Here is a 14,936-nt window from a genome sequence, read left to right on the forward strand (position 1 = left end):
CTATCTTCGAAGGGATGTCACCATCTTATAGATCATACTTGTGTTTCGATTCCCGTCCGCAAACGTTTAGGGAACTTGAGGCCATGTCAGTGTCGGCGGAAGGAGTTAAATATGCAGATACTCTGTGACTCGCTCGAGATCCATCATCCACTTCTAATATCTCTCAGCCACCACCTCTTAGAAACTTCTCTCCCCGTAAATGTTATGCGTGTGGGTCGGTCGACCATCTAAGAAATAATTAAAAACTAACGGACCTAAAATTGGAGCGTCTTATTCTGAAGGATGTATCAAATGCGGGCCATTCACACACCTGGCTAATTACTTTAAATAATCAAATAGTACTCCTCCTTGTCCGACTTCAGGTTTCATCTCTGCTAACCGGAGCAATAGAAAATGACAAGGTGCAAGCTGCTCAACACTATCTGCATCTCAAAGCTCAGCCCAGTTTAAGTCTGGAATCATACGTTCTAAAGAGGGAAGACGACAAAAGACCATCTTTGAAGGTCCCAAAGAGTGCCTCAAGATTGCCTCTGATACTTCAGATTTCATTCCATTCCATAAAATTGAAACAAACATTGAACATGTTACTGCCCTCTTAAATTCCGGAAGTGTTAACTCCATGATTTCAGAAGAATGGTATTCAAAATTAAAGTTTTGTTGTAAACTTCCTGAATATGTTTCTCACTCTGCAAGATATGTTTCGGCTAAGTCTTCTCCACTAGAAATTTTAGGATTTATTCAGGCGAAAATTCATATTTCTAAATTGGCACGGAAGTTTAGGTTATTTGTTGCTAAACAATGTCATTTCCTGTGATATTAGGGGTAGATTTCATATCACATTCCGGTAGTGTGCTCGATCATCAAGGTAAATCCTGCACATTCAAATTTAGGAGTAATTTCCGTACACCTCTTTTAAAATGCAATTCTCTATCAACTTCTGTGATTTCGCTTGCCCAGAATGAGATGCCATTAGACCTCAGCCATCTACCTGAGGATCGGGCTAATTGGATTCGTAAATTATGTCAGCCATTTTCTGACCTTTTTCGGAACATCTCGGTGTTACTACCTTAAGGGGAGTACGTACTGCCTATGCTGACAATGTTAATTTCTCCATTTTTAGGTACGCTGAGGTAAAAGATCCTTTGTCCTACAGATTTGAAACTTTATAGTGTTATTGTATGAACGTTTTTCTTTACAGTGCTGTCTTTAGTTTTAGGATTAGATGCATGGTTATTTTTGGGAATTTTTTCCAAATTTAAAATATTTTCATGAAAAATTTTAGTAATAATAATTTTTTCTGGTCTCATATATTAACATAGCTTTACAGAGAGAAGGTGTGGAAATATCACTGATAATTATTTCAGATTTCTACCTTTTATAGTTTTTTGACTGAGCGTACTTATATAAGGAAAAAAAGAAAAGCAGAGAAAATTAACTTTAAAGTTTAGCTTATATAAATCTATTTGAGGTGTAGTCTAGAAACCCCCTGCTAAATATTCCTCATTCTACTTGTCTTTCAGACTCATTTTCATTGCTCTCATTGACTTACTTTTCTTGGCTTCAACTATAAACAGCTTTTTATCCTCCATTTTGGTCCAACGAATATCAAAAGCTTGAAACGCACTGAGCGAATTCCACCCTGGTTGGATCCCCAGCTGTTCTAGAACTTTAATTCTGCCTGAATTTCCCATATTAAATGATAAAACAGCATCATGTACTCCTAATTTTAAGGTTTTATATCCAACAAAAATATTTTTAGGTACCGGTACACGGCTCCAAATAACACTGTTAAAATACTCGTTTACATTTTGAGTTTTCCCATGCAAACATTTCTTCAATAAATCGGGATGGGCAAGATCCTTATAAATGGGCTTAATCAGAAGCATCACTTCTCCTGGAAGTCCATGGAGTTTGTAGGTTTCCTTGTCTTTATTATACGTGCACCAAGAACCACGACAAGCAACTCAGTAACCCGAAATAATAAGCTAACATAAAAACCTTGAAGAAAAATCTAGCCTAATATTGCTATAACTTGAAGCTGGATTAAAGAGATTACCTGTAAAAAATTGTGAAGCTGGATTAAACGTATTCAGATCCTAGATATTATCTGTACATCATACGGTATAATTATGTCTTTGAAAACTTCATGTTAGTTTGTTCTCTTTTCCTGTCTAATCTTGGGCAAGTTTCGGTACTGATGCCGTTTGTGCTATTTTGGATATTCGTTGCTTTGGGCAACTTTTCTTCATACGATTTCGACTGATGAGAAGCTCCAACATAGTCTACGTGGTTCACTAATGGACTTTTATTTCCTAGAACTAGAAAGTTATCAAAAAGTAAAACCCAGCCTACAGTCAGAAGATTGCGTGGCATTTGTAAATGGGAGGGGCCATTGGAATATCCAAATTATGGGCACATGTAATGCGATTTCACTTAAATAAAAACGGTGCTCTATTATATACATACCAAAGAATACTAAAATACATTAAAATGAAATTCGCAAATTTTTGCAAAAATTGAGGTACGTACTCCCCTTAACTAAATACAAGACCGAGTTTCCGGATTCCGTCCCTGTAAGATTTCCTCAATACAGGCTATCTGCACCTAAAATGAAAGCCCTTAAGGAAATCATAGACCAAATGCTGAGGGATGTTATCATTCCACCCTCCATGTGGATTAGGGGGACATCTAGGCATCTATAGCTAGACCAAGGTAGAAGATAAGGGGGATGTTTTATCTCGAAGAGTATGGATGTTGAGATCAGGGAACTGGTCAAAGCATGAAAGTCTTGTTTGATTAGCAAGCCCACGTTGTCTACCTATTTAGGACTATTGTCCTCACCCATTTTTCTGGTTCCGGAACCTCAAGGCGGCTTCAGACCAGTAATTGATTAGAGGACGTTAAATCATAAGATAGTTCTATAATGAGTGTCCCTTCTCGACTTGCATTCATGTTTTTCTTTGTTTCGTAAGGCTATGTTCTTCACCATCTTAGATCTTAACCAGATACCTCTGGCGGAAGAATCGAAATATCTGACTTCCTTCGCTACCGAATGGAACCAGTATGAATACAATTAGGTGCCTTTCTGGCTCCCTACGGACGCGGCGGTCCTTAATAGGCTGCTAGTTAGTGTCTTCTCAGATATTAAATTTGGATATCTGTACCATTATCTGGATGATATTAAATTTACCGAGACCTTTGAAGAACACTTCGCTCATCTAGAGAAAGCTCTCAAACACCATCGTAAAGCTGGATTGACGGTCAAGTTTTCAAAGGTGCATTTTGCTAAACCATCTATGTCCTTCTTGGCGTATACTGTGTCACCGGATGGAGTTTCGGTCGATCATTCCAGAACTCACGCAATCCGTAACTTCAAGCCTTCCGAAGATGCTAAAGGGGTTGCCAGATTCATCAGCAAGGTGAATTTCCAACCTTCGCTAGTTGGACGGCAGCCCTAAACCTTCCCCGCAGTAAAGGTGTCAGGTTTGAATTGCGGGCGTTGCAGCAAGCTGCGTTTAAGGATCTGAAATTAGCTCTGTATAACGCCCCGGTCTTGGCAGTGCCATATTTCCCCAAGAATTTAATTTTACAGACAGACGCCTCCTCATCTCCGGTCGCGGCGGTTCTTCTTCAGGAATATGAACTCAGAAGGCGACAAATTGCCTATGCGTCTAGAACCTTGTCACCTCAATAGGCCAAGTACTGTATATCCGAGTTAAAACGACTGGCCGTACCATTTGCCTTAGAAAAAATCCGTCCTTACCTTGAGGGCGTTAAATTTGATTTCGACATCAACAAACAGACTCTGAATTGGGTTTTGCATAGGCCCCGTCGTTCCGGGTGCATCGCCCGATGGGCAACTAGGATTTCAGCTTTTCAGTTTGACGTGCGACTCGTTCGGGGGTCCGAGAATGTAGTCGCAGGTGCCTTAAGGCGAATGTTTTCCAGCGATTCTAATTCTGTTGACCTTCTATTTTCAAACCACCTAGCATAAATGTCATTTTGATTGATGCCTCTTTGTAATTTCACGATATAGCCAAATATCAACGTGAAGATCCGGTGCATGCTCCTATTATGGAAACCCTTTCTTCTGGGGAATATGTGGTCCCTTTTGTTTTGAGGAATGGAGTTCTCTGTTGCCCTTCGATGCACGATCAGGAGATGAAAATTGCTGTTCCAGCAGTGCTAGTACGTATGATTTTCAAGTATTACCAAGAGACCGCATTAGGGGGACATCCAGGCATCTATAGCTAGACCAAGGTAGAAGATAAGGGGGATGTTTAATCTCGAAGAGTATGGATGTTGAGATCAGGGAACTGGTCAAAGCATGAAAGTCTTGTTTGATTAGCAAGCCCACGTTGTCTACCTATTTAGGACTATTGTCCTCACACCAAGCATCTCGCCCTATGGCGCGAGTATACATCGATTACGTCGAATCTTCCCTCAATATGAAAGGAATGGGAATAAATTCATTCGTGCGTGTGTGAATGGTTTCACACTGTTCTCATGGCTTTTCCCGAGTAGGCTTGCCAGTGCTCAGTCCACTATTTCTTTTCTCAATGCTCTTCTGTCATCTTTTGGACCCTCTCAATATATTGTTTCTGATAACGCTGAGGCGTTCCCCTCTAATTTATTTCCTAAGTTCTGTTTTGATCTCTCTATCTCACATCTCACGACGTCTGCGTACCACCCACAGCCACTGCCACAGCTGAGCGGGTTAATCATAATAGTAGTAATAATAATAATAATAATGTATGTATGTATGTTTAGTCCTCACCCCGAAGGCTGGTTGGATCCTCAACAGCTCCGCCATCAGCTGTCATAAATGGCCTACGCATCACTGAAGAGGCGTACTAGGGAAATGAGGAGTGAGGTAGTTTCCCGTTGCTTTCCTCACCGAGCCAGAAGTTGCTATTACATATCAGTCTGCCAAGTCCACTGAAATGTATGCACCAACTGACCCTATGAGCAACATTTTCATACCATTCATAGCAGGGACTGGCTGCATAAGGAATGACATTACTATCATCGCTCATACCTCAGTCACTTTCATCTTGTCAAAGCCAAGGATAAAGCTGAGACAGATCAATGAAAGTAACAAAATTGCTCTAGACCATACCAGAAGACATAGTGCACCGTAAACACTACGTCCTGCCAGCAAAGTAATAATAATAATAATAATAATAATAATAATAATAATAATAATAATAATAATAATGAAGATCACTCTCAATGGGACACTTCCTTACACTGGTGATCATTAGCCCCACATGAGTCCCACAAGTTTTCTCCATTTTCTCTTATGTTTATGTTTTTCCAAAATTCTCCTTTGTCAAATTTGTAGTCGATTAAAGAACTTTTTCCAGAGACAATAGATCCAGAGAATATCCGGGATTTATGGATAAAAGCTAGAAATAATCTTAAGGCCTCTCATCAGAGATTAAAAACGAGGTATGACCGTGGACAAAGACCCACCACTTTAAAATTTTGGAGATCAGGTATTGGTATAAAATTGTGTTCCCACGGACAAGCTTGCCCCCAGATTTCATAGACCGTGCATTATCCTTGATTTCCTTACTCCTGTCACCCTTTTGGTGAGTAACCCTGAATATGAAAGGATTTCAGGGGTACACCTGTGTCAAGTAAAACCTTTGTGAAGGCCTTTAATTTTTCATTATATGTCACCAAGTGATGATGTGGATGATTTAATTATATTTATTACCTTAGCATCTTATTTGTTTAAGTTTTATATAAGCAAGTTTGAATAAGGAGGCCACCTGCCCCTGTGGCTTGTGAAATATTTTATGTAATTGCGTTATATCCTAAGTTAACTTTCATTTTACGTTTAAATCCTTTTTTGAAGACCTTCCATTCAATGATTTCATTACCATTCTTCCATTAACGACCCCGCCTCCAAACCTGTATAAGAAACTCCGTGCACTTGTCCTCCAAAGTCGCCAACCTTATCTGCACCACATGTAACACTGTCTGTGAGTAAGTTACTGTTGCCCCAATGTTCAATGTTGCGGTGCCCTACATTCACCTGAGGCCACGTCGTGTCAACCAGCGAGAGATGCCGGGACGGGGTAGGGACCCGCCTCGTTACGGCCGAGAATCGGTCTAAACTGTCCCGTTTGGGACTATCATCCTTGGGAGTGGCTTGGATGCTGGACGCCCACTGTATCCTTGGCCCGATTAATACTACTTGGTACTTTGGGGCCATCGCCTTGGTTGGCTCCCGACAATGGACGGGAGGATGGTATCTCAGGGTAACTTTTAGGTGCGGGCGTCCCCATACTGACATCGTTAGCGGCGGCCGCTCTTGCCATCGTGTCTGGGCGCAACAGCCCGAACTTCTACTACTTCGCAAACACTATCTAAACGACCTTAGTCGAGCAAATAAATAAGAAAGTGTTACTCCGACTTATAAATGTTTTCTCAAAAATTATGTATGGCAAGATTCAAGATGTCAAAGCTGTTCATACGGTGTTAAAACCTTAGGGGTTGTCGGGCTGTATCGGGGGTTAATCTTCTCCGTCCAGTTAAACTGCGTGTACCGTGCGAGTTCGCCATGCGGTTAGGGGTGCGCAGCTGTGAGCTCACATCCGGGAGATAATGGATTCGAACTCCACTGTTGCCAGCCCTGAAGATTGTTTTCCGTTGTTTCCCATTTACACACTACGCAAATGCTTGGGCTGTACCTTAATTAAGGCCACGGCTGCTTCGTTACCATTCCTAGGCCTTTCTGGTCCCATCGTCACCATAAGCCCTACCTGTGTCGGTGCGACGTAAAGCTAACATCATAAAATAAAAATAAACTGCGTGCCTTCTATGAGGCCACCTATGTAATTGAACTTGAAATAATTTTATGCAGGACACTTGGACTGAGATATCTCTACCATTGGCCTAATTGCCACCTCTGGCGGGATTAAAGAAAATTATTGCTACAGAAAAAGCTAACTTTCAGAGATGGCCAACTTTAGTTTTGAAGATTGTTTTGTACTTGTTTCAAAGTTGTCAACAATTCTGCCCCCCCCCCCATCTCAATATCCTGTACTATCAACTAGAAATTATGTGAATATTAATTTCTCCAGCCAAATAAAATTTGGGGTGTGTACAAGCATCCAGCCTACCTGTAAAGAGTTCTGGAATTTCCCCTCGAGATGCTATAAACGCTGGGCACTTTACGGCCGTATTCTCATTGTAATGGCTCCAGTTTATAGTGTGCGGCGTATACTAAAGTGACAGAGGTCGCAGATGGGCGTTCGGAAGGCCCATCAGCTCAAGGTAATGGTAGAATTTTGGTAACATGTGATAGCTCCCGGAGATAGCTTGAGGGGAACGTTTCATAGCTCTTATATTTCGTGTACATTTCTAAACCTGGTGGTTTAAATGTAAAATTTTCGCCAGTCTAGGGGCTCTGTTTTCTACTGGGAAATACGTAATGTAAGGGGACAAGAATGATTACCCTCTGTTGACTACTATTCAACTCGGTATAGGATGTGTAATGTTTCTAATCCTCTAAAATTGTTAACAGTTTTTTGGTAATTAATGTTTATCATTTAGTCGCCTCAACGCGGAATAGACCTAGCCTCTGTATCTTTTTGCCACAATCCCACTTAAAGTTTCAAGAGATTTCTAGAAGGAGTGCTGTATTTTCGCCTCCCAGCATTTTGTTTCCCCCCGAAATTTATCAACCTTTTCCTTTTTGCATTATGTCCATTTGGTATGGGCACTCATTGCCCTCTTTATATTTCCGGAAAAGAAATTGAAAATAATTGAACAGAAGTGACTGTAAATACCTCATTTCAAGATTGCCATTGTATATCCTTGTGCACTATAAGAACTTTATGCTGAGAAGCTGGACTGTATTACAGTTTGGAGCTCAGACTCTTAGGCAATGGAAGTTAATGGAGAAAACCTGCTCTTATAAAACAGTGTACCAGTTTCAAAGCTATAATACTCATCCCTCGTATATTATCTTGCTGATGATTCTCTCTACTTTTGTACCTGATTTTGGACTATAAGTCGTTGTTGGTGGAGCTAAAGAGTTCATTATTATATTGTTATTGTTCATTCTGATCATCTGTGTACCTAATTTTAAATAAGAGAAACAAGAAAGAAGGAAAAAAATCACAATTTATATCATTAAATTATGCTCTTGTCAATTCCTTGCCCATCCATTCAGCCCAGCACCTTCTTACACCTCTGTGATCCACGATATTTCCGGAATAATAATAATAATAATAATAATAATAATAATAATAATAATAATAATAATAATAATAATAATAATAATAATAAGGCCGAGATTGTTCCAGGAATGCGAAAAAGATCTCAGGCAGATTGGTATTTCAGACTAAGAAATTCCTGACAGGAACGCATTCAGAAGGTTGGTGAACAGGGGCGTATTTTCATTGCATGCGTTATGATAGCCCAAAGGACTGTCTGAAGTATGATTTTAGGTTGTTTCAAGGCTAATGTTATTAATTTCATCTCTCAGAAGTGCAAAAGTTCCACACAACTGCACTAGTTCCGTTGCTTGAGTACGCGTGGCGCTGGTGTAGTCTCGCCGTCTAATCTACTGCAGAATGAAAGAAACAGCAAACGGAGGAGCTAAGGACGTAATGCATTCAATTGTTGAATTGCATTCAGTGGTAGATATAGTTCTGAAACCTTCCGCATGATGTCACTGCACATGACACTTTGTCACTATTTACGTGCTACCCGCTGCCGTCTGTCAGAAGCTTCGAAGAAAGTCGGAACGTCCAAGGTATGAAGATAACGGTCGAGTGGCAAGCACGGATTACCCCTGCCGAGATGTGCTCTCTTCGGTACGGATCCCATGTGGCTGCTCCATTTTCCAAGACTGGCCTTATAACGATAACCAGCCGAAAGTTTTGTGGAGGATTTTTATTAAATGTATAGGTAATCTGTTGCTGTTAATCCATTCAAATATTTGCAAGTATTTCTCTACCTTGTTCTAATTTAGAGGAAGAAGGTCCTTTAAGTCAGCTGAACTTGGTGAAAATAAAATTGCGTACCAGACGCTACGCCAGAACTGCTTCACGCTTCACGCCAAAAGACGAACTTAGAAATGTTAGGAAGACCTGTTACACATAATCATGAATTCTCTGAAAGTAACTTGCATAAGACGGGAACCTCAGTTGTATATTCATATTCCAATTGCAACTACACCAGAGGAGTAATCTGAGTCTTCTCATTTATTAGGTATGTTGTAGTTATCCATGCATTTAATGTTTCAGTATTCCCCTCATGTAGACCTAGTTCACAAAATTTCATGTAGTGACATTTTAATTCAATTAGTGACTTCATGATAATTGGCAACACGGAATCTAGCAGCTCCCCAAGTTGAGTAGAGACTACCCAACATACACTTAAACTGGACAAACAGATCTATTCACTTTACAGTAGTATTGGCTTTCTTGCATAAACAACCCAAATGTACGTATTAATATCACCGTACTCTTAAGAGTGTTAATGTGGACAAAGAAAGTCTTTCCATTCGACTGAACACAACTTATAGGTCAATCTACTAGAAAAGTTGGGCTTATAAGGTGGAAAAAAAACATTTAAACCGCGTGAGTTGGCCGTGCAGCTGTGAGCTTGCATCCGGGAGATAGTGGGTTCGAGCCGCACTGTCGGCAGCCCTGAAGATAGTTTTCTGTGGTTTACCATTTTCACACCAGGCAGATAACACACCACAGCCAATTCCTTCCAATTCCTCTCCCATCGTCGGTGCGACGTAAAGTAAGTTGTAAAATAAAAAATAAGGAAATCAGTTTCATGAGATAAAAGGAGCACATTCCATAAATCACGCCGAATAAAAATAAAATCAATTTGAAAATATGTGCAAGTACCAGGCTATATAGCCGCTGCGCCTGAAAATATTGCTATGTGACAATGCTGTCGAAGTACTGACATTCAGCACGTATATAATTATGAACGGTAATTCTTTGATAGAAATTCGTGCAATATTGAGCCTTGTATAATTGAACCCTAGAGGCCAGAATTCTAAGCTGAAATACTTCACACGAATTTTCTGGGCACCACACAATGATTGCAAGAAATGTTCATTTGTTTTGTGATTGTCCTACAAAGCAATTAAGCAAATTGATCGAAGGCTATGGAAAACATAGTAATACAGTACGTCTTAAATCAGAAATGAGGGCAATGTTCACTTCTGAACACTTCAAAGATTAAGAATACGGAAGTTCCTGTTGACCAGTGGTCTCCATAATGGTTTTCGTGAGCTTTGTACATCTGTACATTGGCCCCTCCGCCCGCAATTCTTAAAGTCAAAGGAATGATGTCTATAGTGGGAATGGAGGCACATTAATACATGTGGGGCTATGCCCTTTCTCCATTTACCATTCCTGAATTGTATCTTCAATCTGTGGATAATAATAATAATAATAATAATAATAATAATAATAATAATAATAATAGAGAAGGATCACCTTGTTGAGTTGAAAGAATGTGAGGACTTCTACAGTGATGTCACCAACGAATTCTGAAAAAAGGAATCGCATGGTCGAAATCACTTTCATGTAATTAGGGTGAGTAGAATTTGAATTTACTAAATACATTGTGCTAACGCATGGTTACTAGTTGCATGCCTCCGTGGGGAATCCAGGACACGCCACTGTTGGTGAGCAAGTATCAAGATTTTAAAATGGAATAAATTTTCAGAAGACGGAGAGGACCTTTATGTGAAGAGCATAAACGGGCACTCGTCGCTGGGCTCAGAAGATACTGGCAAGAAGTCCAAGCCGGCACAAGAACACGATCTAGACGCTAAAATGAAGTTAGTTGTTACCACACAGTCCATAGAGGCTCAACTCGATGTATATAAAATACTGATGGTTCGTGGTGTGGGTTATTGTACCATTTTCTCGTTCGTGAACAATGGGCAACGGCTGAGTGGCCTGGTAAGTGGTCCTGAGAGTCGGGATACCAGTTGCTATGGAACGCGAATGGATTACCGGAAATATTCTGTGTAACGGCCCTTCTTGTGCTCAGCTGCTAGTACTACACAATCCACCGGTCGTTCCAGTGAAGTAATGGAGTCCCACTCTCATTTGAAAGGCGAGGGACCCCGTGGAAACAACTTGGCGAACTAAATGAAATTCGGTGGGGAGCTATCACTACTAATGGGGCCTGTGGAAGAAAGAAAGTAGAACTGGCTGAGTCAGCAAAGATGATGCACATGTATGTACTAGGGTAAGAGATATTCGGGTAAGAAAAGATAACAAAGAAGAGACAGGAGATTATAAAGTGAACTTGACGGGTGTTAAAATGGAAGGGCAGAGTATGGGGTCTGACTGTTTATCAGGATTACTATTGTACGCAGCATAGTTTTAAGTTAGGAACATAAATTAGTGAACGATGTGGGTGGATTTGGCAGTTGGAGGAATTAGGACGAGAACTGTCTCAGTGTAGTCACCATGTTAGGGTGCAGATGAGGATGAAGTCGACAAGTTTTATGAAACGTTGAGTGACATCGTAGTCAGGGCCAACAGCAAGGATGGGATAGTGTTAATGGGCGATATCAATGCGAGAGTTCGAAAAGGTGATTGTTAAATGTGGAGAAGACAAGTGGAAGCTAACGGTAATTGGAAGCGTTTGCTGAACTTCTGTGCTAGTATGTGTTTAACAGTTATGGATGCATTCTTCAAGCATAAGATTATTCACCGCTACACATGGGAGACGAGGGGTATCAGATCCATAAAATAGACTATATCTTAACCGACTTCAAATTCAGGAAGTCTGTTAGGAATGCACGAGCTTTTTGGGGATTTTTCGATGATCTGTAGTGAACTAAGTATCTCTAGGTCTAGGACAGAGAAAGTGAAATCTGTCTGCAAACGAATAAGAGTAGAGAATCTCCAGGACGAGGAAAAATGAAATGGCGCATGGCTTTTAGTGCCGGGAGTGTCTGAGGACATGACGGCTCGCCAAATGCAGGTCGTTCGATTCGACGTCCGTAGGCGACCTGTGGATCTTGATGAGGATGAAATGATGATGAAGACAACACATTTACCCAGTCCGTGGGCCAGCGAAATTGTCCAATGATGGTTAAATTTCTTGACCCTGCCGGGAATCGAAGCCGGGTCCCCTGTGACCAAAGGCCAGCACGCTAACCATTTAGCCATGGAGCCGGACCCAGAACGAGGAAATTAGACAGAAGTACATGGGTATGATTAGTGAGAAGTTTCGAACCGTGGACAGCAAGCAGGTTCAGGATATAGATAGAGAATAGATGGCATACAGGGATGCTGTAATAGAAACAGCAAGGGAATGCCTAGGAACGACTGCATGTAAAGGTGGGAAAAAGGGAATATTTTGGTGGAATGATGAAGTGAGAGCAGCTTGTAAACGTAAAATGAAGGCTTATCTGAAATGGCTCCAAACAAGGGCTGCTGCAGACAGGGAATTAATTGCACGTAGATGAATGAAACATAGCGAAACAAATAGTTGTTGAATCCAAAAAAGAAGTCGGTAAAAAATTTTCATAATAACATGGAAAGGCTCTATCAAGCAGCAGGGAAACCTTTATGGACAGTAATATAGAATCTTAGGAAGGGAAGGGAAAAAATAAGTGAACAGTGTTGGGTAATTCAGGTGAACTCATAATAGATCCCACGGAATCATTGAACAAGTGGATGGAATATTTTGAAAATCTTCTCAGCGTTAAAGGAAATCTTCCTGGTGGTCACGCGAACAACAAAGCTCATGGGGAGGAAGAAAATTATGTTGGTGAAATTACACTTAAGGAAGTTGAATGGATGGTAAATAAACTCGATTGTCGTAAAGCAGCAGGAATAGATGAAATTAGACCAGAATTGGTGAAATATAGTTGGTAGGCAGGGATGTATGGTTTCATAAAATAATAAGATTAGAATTGAGAATGGAGTATTGGTAAGATACCTTCAGATTGGACAAAAGCAGTAATTGCACCTATCTATAAGCAAGGGAACAGGAAGGATTGCAATACGTATCGAGGTATCTCACTGATTAGTATCACTGGCATCTTGGAAGGGAGTGTTCGATCGGTGGTTGAGATGAAGTTGGATGAAAATCAATGTGGTTACAGAGAACAGAGGGGCTGTCAGGATCCAATATTCAGTATACACCAGGTCATTGAAAAATTTTACGAGATGAATAGGTAGTTGAGTTTATCTTTCGTAGATCTAGAGAAAGCATATGACAGGGTACTGAGGGAAAAGGTGTTCAGCATACTGGGGGGCTATGGAATTAAGAGTAGATTATTAAAATCAATCAAAGGCATTTGTGATGAAAATTGGGCTGCAGTGAGAATTGAAGGTAGAATGAGTTCTTGGTTCAGGATACTAATGGGGATTAGAAGAGGCTATAATATTTCACCTTTGCTCTACATAGTTTACATGGATCATATGCTGAAAGGTATAAATTGTAGGGAGTGACGGGCAAGTGGAAATGTAGTAAGCAGTCTGGCCTCTGTTTACGACTTCGTCTTAACCTTGGTACTGTCTGAGAGATTTTTATTTCCGTAATAGTTCGCTGTTGGCAAGCCTTACGGGCTCCCGCCGCAGTGACTTCTCCTTGACCTTGACAAGCTTTCAATTGGTTTTTTCCCTCCAGTGAAACATGCTAATTTAGCATGGTTTCTATTGTGATTATACCGATGTCTCCAAGAGTAGATATCTGGCTGTTCCTATAGTTATTGTATTTCAAACTTCTGTCGACAGAGGGCAGCTCCCTCTGTCGCGAGCGTGAAGGATCTTTTCCCGGCGAGACCTTTTTAATATCTTCTCCTTGAAGTAATGTTGGGCTGTTTATGCTGGGGAAAGAAGAGATGTGTCACACACACACATGAGCGGCGTTTTTGCTTTTCTTATGGTGGTTTTATAAGTTTAAATCTATGCAAAACTGTTGCATCAGTTGCATGCTTCGATGAATGATATTGACGGTAACGTAACGTTTTAAATTTATTTGATGTATTATCTTTCTTTTTCTTATGGCCGACCGAAGTCCATCTCGATACTCGGGGCGAGAATGGCATGTGTATGAATTGTGTAGGTGATTGTGGTGCATCAAAATCTGGTCTCTGATTATCTATATATATAAAAGCAAGTCGGGCTGGAGCGATGTATATATAAATATTTAAAAATGAAAAAAGACGTGAATTAATGAGGCACTTCCAGAAATCTCAGAAATTTGAAACTTGGTACGGGGGAAACTGATGACCCCAGGATCCCTAGAAAAATCGGAAATTCTCAAAATTCCCTGAAGGGGGCACGCTGGGGGGGCTCAAATTTTGGGCTCAGCATAAGAACACAGTCGTATAGTATATCCAAAACGATAACCTATAGGTTTCGTGGGCTTAAAAATTTTCGGGAATTTCCTCATTTTTATCCCCTATCCCCCCAAATCAAGATGGCGGCACAACCTGCCAGACGAGGTAGACAATTGAAATTTGGTGAAATTATAGCTTTTGGTCCCTAACCGACGGGAAAATTCCAAGATGTTCAAATTTTTCACTTTTTACCCCTAAAGATATCGAAATATGGAGGCAATTTTAATGACTGTGCAGACATTCCTTTTGAGCTATTTTTTGGCTAAACGGTAAGTCGTATCACAAAACGGATGGCACAATGTCCCTTCAATTCGGAGTGATCTACAACTTTGGTCCTGTGACATTTTGTCGTATCTCTCTCCCTTATACGTTAAATTTGGCCGTATTTCTGGATTGTTCGTAAATTTGGTGATTTTTACAAGTATATTTCATTGTTTGACACACTTATAAGAATGATAGGATCATCACGTTAGGTGCGCACATTGGCACGATTAAGGGACATATGTGTACCAAATTTCATGATTCTAGCTTATACATAAGTAGGCAAAATGTAATGTAAAATGTTAAAAATGCACCC

This window comes from Anabrus simplex, chromosome X, assembly GCF_040414725.1.
Source record: "Anabrus simplex isolate iqAnaSimp1 chromosome X, ASM4041472v1, whole genome shotgun sequence".
NCBI classification, from domain to species: domain Eukaryota; kingdom Metazoa; phylum Arthropoda; class Insecta; order Orthoptera; family Tettigoniidae; genus Anabrus; species Anabrus simplex.